The sequence below is a fragment of the Aythya fuligula genome, chromosome Z (genome assembly GCF_009819795.1).
Source record: "Aythya fuligula isolate bAytFul2 chromosome Z, bAytFul2.pri, whole genome shotgun sequence".
NCBI lineage: Eukaryota > Metazoa > Chordata > Aves > Anseriformes > Anatidae > Aythya > Aythya fuligula.
In genome coordinates, this window is record NC_045593.1 from 83,905,910 (window position 1) to 83,927,272 (window position 21,363).

Genomic DNA, 21,363 nt, shown 5'->3' on the forward strand with positions numbered 1-21,363 from the left:
TTTTTTTTTTTTACTGTGGTAGCAACTCCCATTTTATTCCTGTGAGAAATAAAGAAAAATATTGAGTTTTCTCCAAAACAACTCAGGAATAGCTGGAAACTCTGGATTTAGAGCCAGTTTGGAAACTCTGCCATAAAACTGTTCACTGCTAAGCCCTTTGAGACTGACCAAAGTAAAAATATAGGCAAGTAGTTGAACCTGTGTCTTCTGTACTATGACGGACACTTCACAGTGTTTTCCAGATATAGCAGTTCAACAACTAGATGAACAAACTATTTTTTTACAGCCAAATAAATGTTGGGCATGTAAGAGGGCTGTAAGATAGTTCACTGCTAGGTACATACTGGGTACATAGCTGCAGATAAAGGGAAAAGATGTCTAATTTTATGGCAGGTTGAATTCTTCCACAGCGTGAAGTATTCCTGATGCAGTTCCACTCCAGCACGTGAGAAAAATGATGATGCTTTGAAACTAATAGGATGGCCAAAATTGCCACCATTCACACACCATGTCATTTTTCACAGTTGATTAAAAACACTACAAAACAGAAAAACGCAGTGAAACTGATAATAGTCCTCATGGCGTTACCAAATTTCTGACCAAATCTTTTGAAATCAGACTACCACTTTATGGCTATGAGATAAGAATCAGTAACATTAGTTGTGTTATATTCTTAGAAAGCACAAAACAAATTTTCAGGTTAATGCAGCAACCTTTCCCAAGCTGACAGCCTGGAGTTTACTAACATCTGCAAACTATTCATTGCCTTTTCCATCACCATGAATACCAACATTTTTCTTCAAAGCTACTCACTTAATCAAACTGAAGAAATTAATGGCATTGCTCCTGTCCTACAATTTAAATCTATCAATTAGCATGACTTTACTCCATATATTCAGGGGATATGAAAGATTTAAGGAACTCTCTGCTGCAGAAACTGAGTAGCACTTCAAAGGAACAGATCTTAAAATCTGATTTTGTTTGTTCAGTGCCAAAACTGAAAATATTAATCAATATATATATACATATTAAAAAAACAGCTGTAATACACCCCCCCTTCCAAAAACAATAAAAATTCTTTATTCATACATCACAAATATAACATTTTCCTATAGGCATATTTTAGGAAGTCATATGAATATTACTTCAATCTAGCCTATATATGTCTCATTTAAACAACAGGTTACAACTCTGTTCATTTGATGTTTCATTTCAATATTCTGCCAGAATACAGTGATAAGATAAACAAAAAGCACTTCCCTCTCCCCCCCCCCCCTAATATAAAACAAATGCATCAATATCAAAATGTAAACACAGACATACAAGCAAAACCTGGAAAGGAAGTGTCTTCAAATAATTACAATTTTCCAGAGCCATGGCTTGACATAAGCAAACATTTCCTGCAGTAGACTAAGGAAAAGGGCACTGTAACTAGAGTTGTATAAAAGCAGTGAAGAGAAATTGGCAATCTGTCTGCACTGACTGTCCACATGCTGGGGTCTTAGTCAGGAGATGGGATGGTGAAATAAAAGGCATTCCTTTCATAGTCCATACAATAAATGAAATTAAATCAAAGTGTTCTGAATGGTGGATGCAAGAGACATCAACACTGCAGGTTTGATATCATAGCATGAGGCATCACCACAGCTTCTGAAAAAAATACCAAAATTTTTGAAGCAATATCTTGAGTATTGCATAAGCAGAGTTTTCCACCCCATTTATTGCCTGGCTCAACCTCACTTTTTCAGATCATTTTCTTTTGCCAAGGCAAACTACTCTGGCTCAACTACACAGAGTGCTTTACAAACATCTGCTTATAAGGTAAGGAAAGAGATTTGAAAATTCTGAATATCTAAGTGTCTGTCAACTCCTTATGCAATTAGTGGGAACTAGCTGTGCTTCAAATTTATAATAAAGTCAAGTGATAAAGAGTTTTTAATATCCCTGAAAGTATTTACCTATCTAATTTAGAGTTATCATGATCATTACACTCTTAGCAACACTTCTTATTCTAGTGTTTTGGCTGATGGCAAGCTGGGAAGAACTGATAAACTTGGGAGTGAAAGAGTTGTGCACCCCATTTCATCTCATTCAATCTACTTTCCTTGCTCCCTAAATAATGAGGCAGGTGTAAAAGGCAAACTCATTTCAATATCAAAATAAAAGAACATTCTGGTATTTTAAATTGGAAACATGCAGAAATTATTGTAACGTTTTATATCTGCAAATAACATGTTTTTTGATTGACCACATACATGCTTCAGATGGGACTGGTTACTTTGTTAGTTTGCCATACAACAGATGTTTCCCACTGGCTTGATATGAGTACTTACAACGGACGTAAAAAAACTCAACTATGCTCTTAAAGATTTAGAATAAAATGTACAGATGACCTGTGAAAGATTTTGCATATTAGCTCTTTATCACATAATGGCAACAGCAGATGCATGCTAGTCTGAAATGTCTTGATTATGAAGAACTATACATTCAGGATTATTTCTGCAGAATGAAGAAACGGCAGAAATTTAGTATTAATCTCATACACACACACACACACACACTTTTACATATGTCAGTATATTCTGCATGTGACTATCTAGTTTACATTGTCAGGAAATACACTGTGGTTAAGTAAGAGATAGAAGTGCACAAAATGTTTGGCCTCCTCTTTCCTGAGCTTTTTGACTACATGTGAAAGCTATTGAATCTGTTGATTAAAAATAACCCATAAGAATTAAAAAGCAGTACTCTCATTTATATCTGTGGAATAATTGGAGTATTTTTTGTGACATCTGTACTATTGTTGCTCTTTGATACTGAAAATGAGCATTTGCTTTCAGTTGCTTTCGAATAAAATAAAACTGATTACTTTCAACAGCTTGCAAGATTTCCTTCTGAAATTGTAACAAATAGATGAACAAATAATAGTAAAATATGTAAGCATATTAACATTTTGAAAGTTTTGGTATTCAGAAGTACATTTCAAATCATTCATTTCAGAAGAAGCAGTAGCCCTGTCTGGCAGCAGAGGAAACCAAACACAGCAAAGCAATCAGAAGAGATTTGATCAAGTTGTTCCTTCTTCCATCTGCTTTCATATTCTGTTTGCTCAGTTTGCTACTATTTATTCAATGAAATCTAGAATAAAATTTTCCTTCTGCAGTGTCACTTACAGACATTAAGATAGTAAAGCAAGCAGAAAATAAAAACAAACAGTCCCTCCTCCACCCAGACCATACATTATGCTTGAATAAAGCAGCCATGGCTTCCTTCCTCTTTCCGTCACATTTCCCTGCTAAATGTGCTGTGCTCCCCTCCCTCCACAGCCCTTATCCTCCCTCGTTATACCAAAAATCAAAAGCTCACACCTAGACTCTGCTCTGTGAAAAGAAACTGCTGTAATTGTGCCAAATCCTTCTGGGGTTTTCAATGTTTCTAACAGACACAACAGTTTACCTTCATACACCAAGCTACAAGCACGGAGCTTTAGACCAAACATTTTTCAAGCATTTTCCAGTTCCTACTCCTTTTTTGACCCTTCAAAGTATATTGCCTCAACCTCTTTGTAAAGAGTTGTTGAAGAGCTTTTTGGAAAGTCCAAATAAATGTTACCACTGTTTTCTTTTGTCTGGTACTGCTTTGATAAAATTATGCATATTTATATAAATAAATATATATATACATATTTTTAAAAATCTTTTAAATGTACTTCTTATTCAAACTGTGTTATAGAAAACATGGTTATAGAAAACATATGGTTAGAAGTACTATACATGTATTAGGTATTTCAACTGCTGAGTTACAAGTTTGATCAAGTTTGTAAGTACCGATACATCACTTCAGTGACCTTAACATTACTTATTTTTTCCCAGCACTCCTGTTTTCAGCAAAACTTCTTTTTGCTAAAAATTTGGCTGGTTAAAGATTTAGGTTTTCCTCTCCATGAAAAGTGATTTGTTCCAATTTAGCTGTTTGCTGTGGAACCATTTTTGTTAGCACTTTATTCATTATCTTTCATTAAGCCAGGAAATAGTATGTCTAGACTAGGTTCTTCCCTAACGGCTTTCCTAGTCTTTCCCTTCATCAGCAGCCTCAAAGGACAAAAGCTTCCCTTACCACTGCGTGTGACTTTTCAGGAGAAGCTGATTGCTAAAGATGAAGGCAACGATGGGTTGTGTATAATTCCATTTGAGATAACAATACAGAGGAAATTAGGAATAAATTAAATACATATGCTAGATAAATATATACACTTTTGATTTGACATCTAACTATCAGATTATAACAAAGGCTCCTCCTATTGCTTTCTCTTTAAGATATCATTTCTGTCACAGAAAATGCTTAAGGAAACATTCTAATTTTGTGATTTAGAAACATGGGCATCTTTTGTAGAAAACTGGTGGCAGTTTTGTTTTATTCTATATTAAACATTTTTTGTTGTTCAGCAGCAAATGACAGAAAGCATTCAACCAAAGTAGCCCTAAGCCTGCAAAACATGTATGCCAAATTGCACTTACCTGAATGCAACCAAAGCATCCCTTCACAGCACTGAGCCCATGTGTTAATTAATTCAAAAACTGACATTGCAAATTACCATTTCAGAAAACTAATGTAAAACAAACAAACAAACAAACAACAACAAAAAACATTTACCCATTGCAACATCCATTATAAATGGAAGCTTGATAGGTATCAGAGGAAAATATTTTCTAAATATATTACCTAAATTGTCTCTCCTTTACAGCCTATAAAATTCAGGTGCTTATTTATGTATGCCTGAAAGCCTAGTTAACTAAAGAAGCTTTCCAGACTGCATGTAGTTACCTGGAGTTTTATAAAATAAAACACACACACAAAACAAAACAAAAACAAACAAACAAACAAACAAAACATTATTTTCTGACATCCAGAAATAACTTGGTTTTCAGTAGAAAAGCTGTAAACCAGGAAGAACCGATCCATTCCCAATATAAAACTTCCCCAGTTAAAACAGTACTATTAGAACATACCTTACCTGAAATATATTTTAACATAACCTTACCTAAAAAATATTTTCTTGCTGCAAGCAAACTGTACTGAAGTGAGCCACATAATACCAAGATAGTAGCAAAAGAAAAATTATTCACCAGAGTCTGCAGTTGGATTGACATTTTTTATTAGCAATTGTTATCAGCAATTCTAATCAAGATCATTTTGGCTTGACCTAGATTAAATGTTTCCAAAAACTGGAAATTCAAGTCCACACTGAATAATATAGATTTTTCATTCCTGAATGTTTCAGAATCCCTGAAGAAGATTCTCTACCTTTCCTTGCTTCTTTAAAAGCATTTTCTTTCATAATTTGCAATAATTTTTATATGTGCTGGCCATGAAAAGGCTTCCTACCTTCAACAGGCAAACCTATAAGCCCAAAAAAAGTTAAACCAAAATCCAGTACGAGCAGCATAACAAAGATTGGCAAAGATGAGATGGAAATAAAAAATATACTGAGAAGGAAGTAGAGTGCTAAAACATGCAATTTTTAGACCTCATTACTAAGGCCTATAAATATATTAAAGATGGTTATTACTTCTAATATGCTTATGCGCATTATTTAAATTGTTACCAAACTCTCCCCACAACCTTATGGTTCACAGAAGCTCCTTAACTCAGCAGAGACATTACTGCATAATCTCTGATACAAGAACAAGATGAAAAGAAATGATGGCAAATAAGTTTTCTACAAGGAACAAAGAGATGTACAAATATGCATAGTTGAGAATCTCGGAGACTGAGCCTGACTGAAAAATTCCAGTTGAGGAGTAATTCAAGGTTTCCAGTTTTAAACACAACAAAAATTTGGTCTTCCACTAGGAAAGTATCTGTAATACTATGAGGCCTAACTTTTGTTTTACATCATTGGTTTTTTGCTTTGTTTTGTTTTTTCCTACCTATGGCAAAGCTGGAGGCTGTTCCATGCTACTTTAAGATACTCTCCACTTGTCTTGATTCGTCTAAATACTGTGTAAGTATAGGGGAAAAAAAAAAAAAAAAAAAGTAAAATGTGTTCCTGGCCAAGTATGTAATAGCTATGTTTTTGTTTTGTTTTGTTTTGTTTTGGTTGGTTGTTGTTTTTGTTTTGTTTTGGTTTGGTTTGTTTGTTTTGTTTATTTGTTTGTTTTGTTTTGTTTTGTTACTGATGAGCAACAATGCAGAACTCTATGCTGGGAATGATGACTGATACTGCAATGTGGCATTTCTGGTCCATGATAGCAGATTGCAGTACTTCCACTAAGGTGAATTTTTTTAAATTTTAGACATGGATTTACTGCTCAGACCTTCCAAGAGCTTGATGGAGGCCCCAGTGATGGCATTTAGTAGCTCAGAGAAGTAGCTGGAGTAGACAGAAACAGCACATACCAAGTCAGATACCCAGGTGGCAAGATGAGAAGTTGTAACGAGCTCATAGGTACTGCTACAGGTCTACTGTCCATTAACCCAACCTCAATCAATACTCACAGTTCCCAGGAGAGAAACCAGCTGTGGCGTGGGATACAGTTTCAAAGGAAGAGTAGCAGTGGTGCTTTTTGGTTGGAAAACAGGACGAGGCCATGTCCTCTAATGGCAAATCCCACCACTGCCCGGTCAATACCTAAGGCAAAAAAATCGAGCCTATCTTTGAGACCTGACATAGAATCACAAAACTGTAGGGATTGGAAAGGACCTCCAAAGATCACCAGGTCCAACCCAAATTGCTGTTCACATGCTGTTCACATTTTAGCTCCACCATTGGCTGATGTAAAAGGAAAAACGCAAGAAAGTAATCTGTGCAGAAGTCCTCAAAGTTCGTGAAATCCCATCAAATGGGGACTGGACAGTGCCAATCCTGTCAAGAATCCACCTGAATCTTGAACTAATTTATCAAATATCAGATGGGGAGAAATATCTTTGCAAACAGAAAAAAAGACAACCCCCACCAAACTCTCACTGATCTCCTAAAAATAATTCCCCTATGAGCAGCAGTATCCACCATAGCGCCCAAGTCATCTGCAGCCTGCATATTTGCTTAGGAGCTGGTATCACCAAACACCAGATAAAATGAAGAAGTGCTTTCCCGTCACCATTAGTCAGTGTGTCTCTGGCAAGTGTCAGAAAATGACAAGACAAAGCCCAGACCCAGAACAACCCCTACTGTCATAATAAACTACCCAAGTGCCAAGGAAAACAAAATTAAACTCAGGCAGCTTTCGAAGTGAAGTCTGTCTGCTGACTGGTGAAGCAGTGTAGCCATTTTCCTCTATTAGCAATGTAAGATACTTTAATTTTCTCCAATTAGATAACATGGCCTACTACAGCTTTGTCATCTGGAGATGGATGACAAAATCTGAGTTATTAGCAGCTGAAACCCCTGAATTTCTTAAGGGGACAGTTCAAGAACTGACTCTTCAGAAATGTTTCCCCTTTCCATCAGGAAGAGATACAGATCTGATTCATCAATAATTTGTAAACCTAGTCTGGTCTTACAATGATGTTGAAGGACTTGCAGAACTTTACAACTGCTGGAAACTATTCCTAATTGACATAAATAATAAGGAAGCATATATGAACTATTATCTTAAGAAAGTTTTTCTAGAATGGGGAAAACAACAATATCCAACTGTCATTTTTCACAAGACAACAGTTCATATTGTCTTGTGAGTACATACCATAAAACAACAACAACCCAGTAAAAACAAAAAACATGTAATTTTTTAACACAAATATCACAAAAATCACTATGAACAATTTTCCAGAGGTAAATATGTCTTAGCATCTTTGAGTAAAATAAGAGTATCAGTAAAGTAACTGAGAAATTAATCTTCAAGTGCCTATAAAGCCAGCATCATTACAACTGGGAAAAGTAAATGTGGATGGCTAAATCAGAAACTTAAGCAGAAAACGAATGTGCCAGTTAGTACCATTGGGATAAGCATTCCCACCAGCTGAATGGATTCAAGTTTTATGACAAAGCCTCAGCCAAGTACCAACAGGGCTGTTCTGCTGAAGACAGGTGATGGAAGACCAAAGGTGTCCAAAGAAGGGCAATGAGACTGGTGAAGGGTCTGGAGAACAAGTCATGAGGAGCAGCTGGAGGAACTGGGGTATTAAGAAATAAGCAGATCAACTGCTTGTTAACTACAGATTTTTAAGGACAAGGGATGTCAGGGACTTGGAGAAAAGAAGTGCTCTATTCAAGCTGGAGAAGGATCTGGCTTACGGTGGGAACTATGCCTACTCATGCAGCATCAACGTAGCATGTGGTATGTCCAGTTCTGCCTCATCCATCACAGCTGACTAGGATGTTCTTCAATCCAAGAGAGCTGACACATGCCTACACAGCAGAGGATGAATTGAGTTTCTTCCACAAACAGACAGCTAGCTAGAAATCCAAAGGATACTCCCAGTAATTAGAGCTGTCTCATTTTAAGTGGACACCCAGAGGAGATGCTTTCTTGGCACTACTACTGATACACTTCATTTGATCTAGGCACCTGTACATACCTGCAGTTTCTCCACATGCATTAACACCTTAGAGGACAATTGTTAGAACAGAAGTTACACTGAAACTTAAGACAATTTGGTCAATTAGGTTACCCAGAGGAGCTGTGGATGCCCCATTCCTGGAGGTGTTCAAGAGCAGGCTGGATGGGGCTTTGGCCAACCTGGTCTGGTGGGTGGCATCCCTGCCTATGGCAGGGGGTTGGAGTTGGATGATCTGTACGGTCCCTTCCAACCTGAGCCATTCTATGATTCTGTGATGATTCTATGAACTGTCTGCCAAAACTTGTTGCAGCACTTTATCTCATTCCCTATGCTGTCCCTTCATCCATTTTTGTTTTATAGGGAAATTGAGCAAAAGTTGCTTATAAGAAAAATCTAGAATCACAAAGGAGAAAGGTTTGCTCTTAATTCTGGGGATAGTATTAGAAAGATTGATACTGCTCTTCATTAATTCTTATATAACAAACATTATGCAAGAATTTCTAGAGCAAGTTTTATATTAGATTATTCATCTGTCATGTGCAAAAAGTTACCAACTCTCGATTTTATCCCACAGGTGCATGGAGCTGATTAATGACCTCAGTCTTCAGTTACCAGAATTTCTCACAACTGTTTACAAAAGCAATCACCTCTAACTGAAAGTTAATTTTAAAACATACTAAATGTAAACAGGACCATGATAAATTGATTAGAGAGTAACACTTTAAAATCTATCTCAAGTGCAAAACAAAACCCTAGAAAAAGGTAAAGACAGTTTTCCATGCCCCCTGTTGTTTTTTTCACCATCTTTTCCCATTTCAGGAGATGCCTCAGCATTCATTTCCCTTCTGCTCAGCAGACTTTGAGAAAAGCCTTTTGTAAACCTTTTGTATGAGGGCGGCCAAACACTACACCAGGCTGCCTAGAGAGGTTAAGGGCATGCTCAAAACCTGACTGGACACAGTCCTGGTCAGCCTGCTTGAGATGACCCTGCTCCGGACAAGAGTTTTCAGAAGCGCTACTTCCAAAGGCAAACCTCAACCATACTGTGTTTCTCTATTGCTTTGAAATACCACGGCAAATAAAGCATATGATGACCTCAGCTCCCTTTTCTGAAGCATGTTTGTGGATGGACTCGTATACCAGTGTTACTGTTGACATTAGGAATTACCATCCTCTCTGCCTGTTAGGAGCAGAGCATGTCCAAGATACATGTGAGCACCAAACACTTCAAACAAGCGTACATACATGCCATGAATTTATTCTGCCATGAATTTACTCTGCACTGCTCATGTTCATTTTAAACTAAACCTTTCCTCCTACCCACTTTGGACTTTTTCTTTAAAGCAAGCCATTATTTTCAATGGTATAGCAATGTATTATATAAGATATAAACATGAAGCTGCTTCATTGATAAGCATATAACATACCATGGATCCTAAGTAAAAATAGTAATAAATAAAAAGCACTACTGATGTTGGTGTTCTCAGTTACACACAACAAACAAACCCCTAACCACATAACTCAAAAAAACAACAACAACAACAAAAAAAGGACAAAACCTGCCTCTTAATAAATAGACCCCATGATCATGCCAAGTTGCTCATTCAACAAACCTACTACAGCTTGAGGATATCCATTTTCTGAGATCATTTGTGTACGAAGCACACAGTCCACCTAGCAGACATTGACAGCATTTTTATTTTATTTTTTGCCAATAGAGCAATGAAGCCACAGATTTTCAAAGATCATGTTCACTTCCAAACTCACCAGTCACATTCACAATCACTGTAATTCTAGTCTATGCAATGCCTTTGAACCAGGAATAAATTTCTTTCAAATTATTTCACAAAACCTTTAAATTTACCTTCCTTTTTCAAAAATCCCAAGAGCATAATCTTTTTCAGAAATTAAAAAATCTTCTTCTTTAAGCCCAGGAAATGAAAAGCATCATGAATTGAATTAGATCTGCCTTTCATCTGTGCAGAATTACTCAGTTCCCAGGACAAACTAGAAGAATGAATACTCCCCAGTCATCTTGGTTTTGAGAAGATTATTGTAAAATACATGGGCTGTCTGAATACATTTTGGCAACTCATGAACATGTGATGCATGCACAAAGTGAACAGGGAAACAAAATCAGCCTCTAAAGGGGTGGACAATACACTGAAAAAAAACCCAACAGATTACAGTCACACAGTTTTTCCTGTTCAAAATAACCTTACATTCCTAAAATCATCAATTTTTGAAGCATTAGAATAACATCTGCTTTTCTGCATTTCCTTTTTTTTTTTTTCATTTTCATTTTTCCTAAAGTCTCTTGCAGATACAGCACTAATCTAATTGCTGATAGCTAGCATTTCTATCATCTCTAGAGAAACTTGCCATATCAAGCACAAAAATCCTCTCACTTGCCTGAAGAGTGCACAAGTACACCGCAAGTTATGTCAAACACTGCACGTGAAGGATAACTCAACAGGGAACAAGAGACAGGTGTCACATTCATATCGAAAGAAGAATCTGTGAACAATTAGCCATCTCCCTTTCAAAATGAGAGATGCCTGCAGCCAATATATATGACATATGCATCATTCTCTAAAAAGAAAATAACCGTCAGTCATTTTATTTAAAACTATGCTGTCCACATTTTCACACCAGAAAACCATACTAAAATATCCTGAATTTAACTGTCCATAATATTAATTAATCATATATTTAAATACGCATACACTTTAAGTAACTCAGGTTACTTTACAAAGTAGTTTTATGCTTAAATTATGTGCCAAGGTTATATTTTAAATTCTGTAAAGTGTAATTATCAGAACACAACATTTGTATTACTATAAATTCATTTTAAAACATTAAATTAAATTGATAGTGCCACTATAATTAAAACAACACTAAGCAGTTACCAAGAGAAACTTCCTTGGTGCTTTTACTCATAGTTCAAGAGATCGCTGTAAGGAAGCTAACGTTAGTCTAGTAAATACAAATGGCAAAAAAATATTAAAAATAAGAATTCAATTTTACAAAGTTAGATTTAATTGAACATGAACTGCCTAAGTATTTCAATATTTTCAGCTGTCATTAAAGAATCACAGTGTGTGTTACAGCCATAAAATCCATCAAAAAATTCACACACTATGCAGCAGGTATTTGAGAGCAATTTAAAAGGAAGAATGACAGTCTTCAAACTACCTGATCCATCAGTAATTAAATAAACAGATTCTTCTGTTAACACGTTCTTTCAGTGAAAGAACAAGAACTGTGTGATTTCAATAGCATTTTCCTCCTATATTCTAAACAGCTGCAGACATTAGTCCACCTGTAAGTTACTGATGCTTCTGTTCGTGTGATTCTGTATACTCTTAATGGAATAAACATTTTTCCCCATTTTGTATTACTCACTTTGGACATGCAGATTCCATCAGAAGCATGTATTTAATTATTTTCAACATAGAGTTTTAAATTATCTGCATTTTAGCGTATGATCCGTATACATAATGATAAATCAGAACCTGTTATATTTTATAAAGAAACTAAATTCCTACCTTATCAGGTCCAAACTGAGAAGTTCCCACAGCTTTCACCTATTTGAAATAATATTACAGCAGTGAGTTAAAAACCTCTTGCTTCACAACGATACTTGCTAAGTGGAGTTAGCTGTGTGAGCTGATAACTGCTCAGTAAAACTGCTCACCTCCAGCTGGTAGCAACAGCTCTGTGCAAATATCACTTGACTACTGCTGTGAACTGCAGCTACTCAGAGTGAAAGTAAGATAAGACTTGATATGTGAATATGTTTCAACACATTCAGAGGAAATGACTCAACTATCTGCACATCTTTAAACACTGGAAACTGCTTCCTCCCTCCCACCCCCTGCCGCAGAAGGTGGTATAAACGAAAGTTGCTGTCATTTATTCATTAAACACTGGCATGAACCACACACAAAAGTTCAACTTGTGAACACTAGATCCTAGATAATCCCTACACTTATTTTGCCAATTAATGCCTTGAGTGGAGAAATACAAAACTTAAATGTTTGTTTTACTACACGAACACATAAGAATTTTATGAAAATCAAAGAAAATACATACTTTCTACCCTAGTATATTCACTCTGAAGACACTTCCAAAGGAAGGCTCTACAGAGGGATCTGGATAGGCTGACCGATGGGCTGAGGCCAACTTTATGAAGTTCAACATGGCTAAGTGTCAGGTCCCGCACTTGGGGCACAACAAGCCCATGCAGTGCTACAGGCTTGGGGCAGAGTGGCTGGAAAACTGTTCAGAGGAAAAGGATCTGGGGTGCTGGTTGATGCTCATCTGAATATGAGCAGTGTGCCCAGGTGGCCAAGAAGGCCAGTGGCATCCTGGCTTGTATCAGGAGCAGTGCAGCCAGAAGGACCAGGGAAGTGATCGTCCCTCTGTACTCAGCTCTGGTGAGGCCGCACCTCAAGTGCTGTGTTTAGTTTTTGGCCCCTCACTACAGGAAAGACATTGAGGCCCTGGAACATGTCCAGAGAAGGGCAATGAAGGTGGGGAAGGACATGGAACACAAGTCTTACAAGGGGCAGCTGAGGGAGCTGGGGTTGTTTGGTCAAGAGAAGAGAAAGATCACGGCAGACCCCATTGCTCTCCACAGCTACCTGAAAGAAAGGTGTGGGGAGCTGGAGGTCAGCCTCTTCTCACAGGTACCTAGTGATTAGAGAGAATGGCCTCAATGTTTAGGTTGGATATTAAGAATAATTTCTTCACTGAAAGTCTTGTGCAGCATTGAAACAGGCTGCCCTGTTTCAATTAGTTGAGTCACTACTCATGGAGATTTTCAGAAGACGTGCAGATGTGGTGCTTAGGGACATGGCTTACTGGTAGACTTGGCAGTGCGAGATTAACGGTTGGGCTGGATGGTCTTAGAGGTCTTTTCCAACCTAAATGATTCCATGATTCTAACTAATTTAAACAGACTTAAAAAAAACCTTTTCAGGTAACAACTGCTATTAATCTCTTATAAAACTTCAAAAAATTTTTCTTCTTGGTCACTACAGAAATATCAGAAGCTGAAAAAGAAGGTATGAAGATAAAAAGGCTGAGATAAAAATGATGTAGATCTTTTTCAATAGAATTTCAATAGAATTTCAAAATATCTTCATTATAAGAGCATTAAGTGCAAATATTCCACAACTGGATACACATCATTATTTGCATGATGTTAGAGTCTGTCCAGTCTTATCTACCCTTAGTATGGCACTTAATTTATTTCTTTAATCTCCACTTGCTGAAGAAAATATTGCTTTAATTTAGCTTGAATCTTGAATATGCAGAGAAATGGCTCTCTTTAAAATCCTTATATGTCTTCAACATTTTGTAGTCAGCACTATAGATTTAACATTCTTCTACATCACGTTGCTTTTGATCTAAGTGATCTCAGTTTTATAGGCTTTGGATCTCCTGCATTAAGCATAATATTCCACAGCAGCCAATGAATGAGCACAATCTGGAAAAGTGGATTCTCTCTTGCTAGACTTCTCCATTTCACAGAGAATCCCACTGATGCCTGGGACACCCTCACACACTGGTGCAGTTTACCCTGTACTACGTCAGTCTAGACTTAAATTTAGTGGTGTGCCTGTGAACTACAAGTTTCAAACACCACGGATAGCCAGAAAGTATGTATCATCCTGTAACCAAACATAAAAAATCAGTGCTCTCATGAAGCTGTTGGTGTGATAGGAACATTGAAATAACTGATCTAATATATATCATTATTGGTTCTAATGAAGAAATAAATAAATAAATAAAAATACCAGATTATTCCTCAATAGCACCTTGCTACAAAGGAGAAAAAAGTATGGTGGAATTAGTTATTTCATGTCAACCACATACTAACCAACTTGGGTACTAGACTAGGTCAGAACATTCCACCATTTTCATAATTTTAACTTAGTTTAATGGTGGAATTAAATATTTCTCTAGGCATAAAAAAGTCATTTCTAAAGAAAATAAGAGTAAACACCAGAATCACTCACCCAAGGAACAAGACTGTGACTACAGGTTCTGATAGACCTGGATCAGATGCAATATACCAAAATAACAGAAAACATAGGAAATGCATGCAAAAGAAACCCTCAAAAGTCATCATCCCTATGGCATGAAAAAGCATCATATATGTTACACATGACATATGACATGTTCACATAGATGACACTGCTGAAATGTTCCATGTGAAGAGCTCAAGACAACCTAGACTTTGGCAGACTCCTGAAGCAACTTAGGAGAAGAAGTTAATAAGGAGTAAAGTATCCCCTTTCTCTACTGGAAGAGAATTTTGTCCTAAAACAGCAAAGTTTTATTTTGAATTGATAGAGAGTGATGTTTCTGTTGTTAAAATAAGGATTTGTGTAGCTTCCATGGCTTCAGATACATGCATAAGCCCTTGCTCATGTGATTTAATTCCTGTATGCCTTGCTTTTGATTACTGGAAGCAGAGTAATAATTGTCCCTTACTTTACAGATGATGTTGAGCACTCAGACACTACTGTGAGAGGGTCCACAAAAGGAACAATAGCATCTGTTATCTCCCTGGCTACTGTTCCAGAGAACAATGAATTCATTTGCAAGTAGCACATATGCTTTTATTCTCATTTAACAGCAATTTCCAAAGAATCTCACTTATTTATGTAGAAGAAAAGCAAGTAATGGAGGACAGAAGTCTACAGAAATCAAGAAGAAATTTTAATCTGTACATTTGTTAAAGCCATGTTCTTTATCACTGCTTCCTGCCTTCAAAGCAATAAACTCCATCTGCTACAAATAAATACTAAACAAATTCTTAGTAGGGTCAAAATCCACCTAGAAAGAGCTGTGTGCAGAAGTGGCTTGAAAGCTGATTAAACAGCCATTCCAGATGATGACAAAAGAAAGCACTTTGCTACTCAACATCACAAGGGAGGTTGCTGATAGAGACTCACCCCAGTGAGCCCCTTAAAGTTGTGGATACAACAGGGAGAAGGAGTTGACTAGGTTTTCCATCAGGTGCACTCTTGCACTGGAGATCTAGACCCAGGTATCCCCTTCTTGACTGATGCCTCCTGAACTCTCCCCACGAACCACATGGTCGCTCCTGACAGCCTCTTTCCCACCTGCTCATGCCAAGGTCTTCCCCCAGAGCCACTCATAACCAGCAGAGGGGAAAAGAAAACAAGTATGGACTGAGAAATACTGCCCTTAGTGCTCAAGTGACAGCTTGGAAGAAAAGGTATTATGCTGAAGCCCCCACTCTACAGTGGTGTGCATCTCCCATTATGGTGGGAGAAAAGCTTTTTGTTTTTTTCTTGTCTCTTTTTTAATTTTGTTTTCAGAATGTACCTCTCTCCTTAGTTTCTAAAGGCACATGATGATGTATTGTTAGGGTAACAAACATTTTGAAAATATGGTTTTTGAAACCCTACAACAGAGGATGAGAAATCAGTTATTTGAAAGGCAAAACAGGTCTCATAGCTGTCTGCTATGAGAAATCAGAGAGCAGACAATAGACCCGTGACACTGAGTAAAGTGTTTTTTAAAATGTGAGTTTTCTACTGAAGCTCGTATGTCAATAAACACAGGCTTTCTAAAGAACATCTATAAATTACAGTTAGATGACTTTGCTTTTGAAACAATCTGAAAAGTTTCTTCAGTGTCAATGTGACATATTGAGGAATAATGAACTGACTAACTACACTCTGATCTATTCATCTGAATAAAACGTGATAGATTAGATTGACCTGAAACAGTGGAACAACATAATTCAGTGAACAGACAATCGTGGTGTTATTTTTCTTCAGAGAACTTTACAGCTTCTTGACTAGTGTCATCTACTTTTAGAGCATGCTGTACCATTCAAAAGGAAAACATTATCCATAACAGTTTTGCGATCTTTCTTCCTGATTTAGCATTTTAAATTAACACAGAATTAATGAGATATTATAACAATACTAACAACAGCTAAGGGGAAAATCATTTTCAGCTCAGGAAAAGACAGTAATAGTAAGAGTGTAACAACATCTGATTAGAAAGATGCATGCATATCATATTCTATATTGATCTGCCTAGCAATGTACTTCTTTCAACTTAAGAAGAAATTAGTTTACAGTGTGCTAGGATTTTTTTAATTTCACTGAATGCCAATACTGTCACTACTGATAAATGTTTAACCTCCTACAGGCTAATTTAGCACCACATGAACACTGTGGAGGTCCTGGTGTGCCATGGAACAGTTTTTCAGGTTTCAGTATGGAAAATGCTGCTGAGGCCAGGACTTCTTCCTTTATTCACTGTTTGCACACTTTACCTTCGTAATTGAGGAACAGAACAGTAACCATAACCTTTAACGATAATGGTCAACCAATGGTAACAAAACTATGACGCAATTAGTAGGAATGATTTATTTCTGTACAACTACTAATACAAATTACCCTGTAACTTGACGAATGCCTCTGAGTGTTTCCTCTGCCTAGTGACAGCATTCTTCATCTACATTTCTTATTATTTGTATCTGCCCGCATGAAGTATTTCTGCAGATGGAATCAAATACACTTTCCTCAGATACTGAATTTCCTACCAAAACATGAAAAAAAATACCATAAATAACAACCGATTTTACTGATTATTTATGCCTCTAACCTTATTCCTGTAGACCACTAAGCAGGCAGTCAGCTGGAAAGAAAACTGAAACCAGTTACTCCTTGCACATGCGGAAGTCCTGGAAATTATTTGAATGGTCCTGCTCCCTGCAAGCACGCTTCTCCAAAATTAACCAAGGGAGTGCATCTCCCAACACATAAAGACAGGGCTTCTCATGCCTGCCTCTGTATTATACAAAATCAAAAAACAAAAAAAGCTTGGTGGAAGCAAAGAAGTCCTTGATACAAACCAGAAAAAAAAAAAACAAACTCAAACGCAGCGATCACAACTGTCCTTCCAAGAACTTCACAGCAAACCCTGGTAGAGGAGACTTCTCTACAGACAGAGAGCAGTGAGTCTGCCAGATCATCAGCAGATTGCCCAGGAAAGATCCTATCTACCAAACAGACTTCTCCAAGTAAGTTATAAGAAGTAAGTTATGGATATCCAACCCATGACTTGCACTGTTACACTGCTAGCAAATAGGAAGTAAAAAATGCTTCTCCTAGTACACTATCCACAAAGGAATAGCTTGAGGCAGGACTACCAAAGAGGCTGTTAAATCAGTATTTTAAAGTAGAAAACACAAACAGGCATTATTTAGAATAATTTGAGTTGTGAAAAGGTATCATAGTTTTGGCTGTGACAGAGTTGATTTTCCTTCTGGTGGCTGGTATGGTGCAGTGTTTTGGATTTAGGATGAGAATGATGCTGATAATTCGCCAATGTTTAGATGTTTAGCTGTTGCAGAGCAGTGCTTGCACTAAGCCAAGCTTCTCACACTGCTCTCCCAGTAAGGGGTTGGGGGGGACAGAGCCAGCACAGCTGCCCCCAGCTGCCAGAGGGATGTGCCATACCATGGGGGCATCGTACAGGACAATTATATGGGGGGGGGGCTGGCCAGGGGGCTGCTGCTGCTGGGGATCTGGCTGGACATCGGTCAGATGATGGTGAGGAGTTGCACTGTGCATCACTTGCTTTGTACGTTCTTTATATCATTATTATTATTGTTTTCCCTTCCTTTTCTGTCCTATTAAGCTGCCTTTATCTCGACCCGTTGGTTTTCACTTTTTTCCCCAGCTCTCTCCCACATCCCACTGGATGAGGTGAGTAATGGGTGAGTGAATGGCTGCATGGTGCTGAGCTGCCTGCTGGGTTAAACCACAATAACGGGATGAAAAACCTGCTGCAAATCAGCACTGACCTGTGCCCGCATGCTAGGCAGAGAGCATGGCTTCACTGAACGGCTGCGGAAAACTTGCTCACCTGTAAAGAGGCAGCAGCCCACACAGCAGTGAAGCTGACAGGAAATCTTTAAAGATCAGAATTTTTATTTTTATTTTTTTTAGGTATTTTTTTAGACAGCATACTATATGGTAGCATAAAGATTATGTTATATATGACAAAATATACAGAGGGTAAGAGCAAGGACAGGTAGCCTAGGAAGGATACAGACATTGTCCAAGCAGCCAGAGATTGGGTTAGGAAAGCTAAATGCCTATGGAAAATAAGGAGGTGATGGCGACAGATAATTTGGCTTCACTAAGGGCACACCATGCCTGACAAATCTGATGGCCAATATCTTGTGAAAAGATAGATGTCTGTTTCCAAGGAGCTCCTCCAAAAGTAACTGTTCGTACAAAATTTTGGAGGTCCATGTTACTCAGTTAGATATTGAAACAACAGCATATAGATATTGAAGCCAGGACATTTCACTTCCCACCACTTAAAAAACAAACAAGCAAATGAAAAAAAAAAAAAAAAAAAAAAGCCACCACTAAAAACTAAACCAATTTTTCATGTGTTCAGAGTAAGTTCTAAATGACAACATCAAAATAAACCTGATAGTCTGCTACGATGAGATTAATGGTTTACTGGATAAGGGGAAAGAGGGCAGCAGATGCTGTTTATCTTCAAATTAACAAGGCTTTCAACACCGTCTCCCATAATATCCTCACACACAAGCTGACAAAGTACAGACTATGCAAGCAGACAGAAAGGTAGGCTGAGCCTTCCTTAGGCTGCTGCACTCAGAGCAGTGCGATCAGCAACACGAAATCCAGCTGGGGGCCAGCACTGTACGCAGCAGCGCGCCCCAAGAGGTGATGCTGGGGCCAGCGTGCTTCAGCAGTTTGTCCATCTTCAGCTAAGTGGAGGACATAGCTAACACAGCAGACAAACTCAGATTTTACTTAAGTCCTTACTCATTCCATATTGAAAAGTACATTACTTGAATTTTATTTATTTTTTAATCTGCAAAACATAGCTTCCATCTCAGCTGAGTAAAAGCACAGCTGAAGATACACAACAAAGAGTTATTGAAATGCAGGATGGGAACTTCTGGTAAAGAATAAACCCTGAAAACAGGCACTTATTTAGAATTTATTGGTATAGTTACATTTCCCCAAATAAGAAATCATCCTTCTAGTAGAAGTTATAGGCCTATAAACAGTATAGGAGAATATTGATTCTCCGTTTTAAGTTTTAATTTTGAAATGCATTAACGCCTTATAACTCAGCGTGAACTTCCAGTATCTGATGTACAAAGATAGTGTTCATGTCAGTTCAGAAAACAAGGGGATGCAAAAATGCTGAAAACCTACAAGCATACTTGCAATTCTGTTAATGATTTTTTTTCATTCTAATAAAGTAACTATTAAAGATGACTTAGCAAAAATAAATAAATAAATAAATCTAAAAGGTCAATAATTGAACATAATTTGAAAAAAAAAAAAAAAAGCAAACAGTAAGGATTGTGAAATAAGCAGTTATTCAGGTATATATCCAAGGGAGCTACCATCTTACTAATTTATGGTGGAAATTAAGATAAAGCTCTATGAAAAACAACTGCACCTCAGTTTATACTTGTAATCCTGGTGCAATGTAATTGCTGAAGACAATAAACTGGTAAAAGGAGACTCTCTTGAGATACAAGAGTCGTTCATACCTCCTTATTTTAAGCACTGAAAATGTACAGTCTGTTCAAGTACAACTTCAAAGGTACCTCATGTAGTTTCTTTGATTGTGTATGTCATTGTTTTCTAGTTTTTAATTCTAATTAAAAAATAATAATAATAAGTTGAAGCATAACAAATATTGCTGCTGATAAAGCAGGATAAAGTTAAGATGTGCACTGAACATGTGTTATGACAGATGTTCAGTTATGCCAAAATCCAAAATTCATTAAAGGAAGAAAGCCTATGGAGTGGCATGACAGAGGTCACTTCTGCTACAAAAGCACCATACTGAAAGAAAGAAGCTCTACTCTGAACTAAAACAGGTTAAGACGTGCTAAAGCAACTAAAAGTAGCTTTTCTGAGAAGCTTTATAGACTCATGTAGGTCATCTTGTGTAGCACCATGCTGGTTAATTACATTGCTTATAAATTTAAGACTAGTATGTTTCCCAAACTGACTGAAAAAATGCCTCAACAACAAATACCTCACCAAGGTAAGATGCCCCTTTGTAACCCTTGACTTTATAAATGCTTACTTTGCCCTTTACTGTAAAGCAGTCTTCATCAATACATCAAAGACACGATTATCTTGAAAGCACTACAGCTAACCTTCAGGACTTTCCTTTTGCAATAACCACAGTAAAGAGGATGAAAGCTGTGACACGGCCACTACACAGGAAGGACATAAAAGGTGTTAAAAGAAGTAATACAAAATTCATAAAGATATTTCCTCCGTATCAATTTGGTAGTGTATTTTAACTTTTGTATTGAAGTATCTCCCTCCAAAAGTGTAACTTCAACCAAGGGAGGACATTATAAATAACACTGTACTGTACGCAGGCAAGGATGAAGACAGTGGACATTTTTCCTCTGGATGTGGATCAAAGGAAGGACTGACATTCTCTCTTTTTTCAAAGAGCTGAGACACCCACTTTGAAAAGCAATGCCGGGCTCTCCAGTCCAAGGGTACCTCTCAAAAATACAGATAGTCAGTGTGAGAGGGTGCCGATTTAAGAATTTTTGAGAAATTCCTCGTTAAGAAAATATCAATAATGAGACGTTAGTATTAACCAGTAATGTACTACTACATGCCTCACCATGGCCACTGGTGTTATACAGGAAGCCTAAATGCACAACTCATGACTGTGCTTTCTGGTAGCAGGCCAAGCACTTCTGGAATTTGCTTTAAGTATTATCAGAAGTCTTTAAGTGCTTCAGAGGCTTTTGAAATCTGACTGTGTGTA

General features: G+C 37.4%; 1 protein-coding gene across 5 annotated transcripts in view; it reads right to left on the bottom strand.

Moving 5' to 3' along the window:
* MCTP1 (multiple C2 and transmembrane domain containing 1) overlaps nt 1-21,363 on the bottom strand; it is a 314,126-nt gene that overhangs the window by 188,242 nt on the left and 104,521 nt on the right. The window contains exon 1 of one of the 5 annotated variants that reach the window (XM_032205998.1): nt 12,051-12,099. The exons of the other annotated variants lie outside the window; for them this stretch is intronic. The gene's annotated coding sequence lies outside the window, so the exon portion shown is untranslated. Of the gene's footprint in view, nt 1-12,050; nt 12,100-21,363 lie in introns of those variants that run through there. 5 annotated transcript variants of the gene reach the window in all.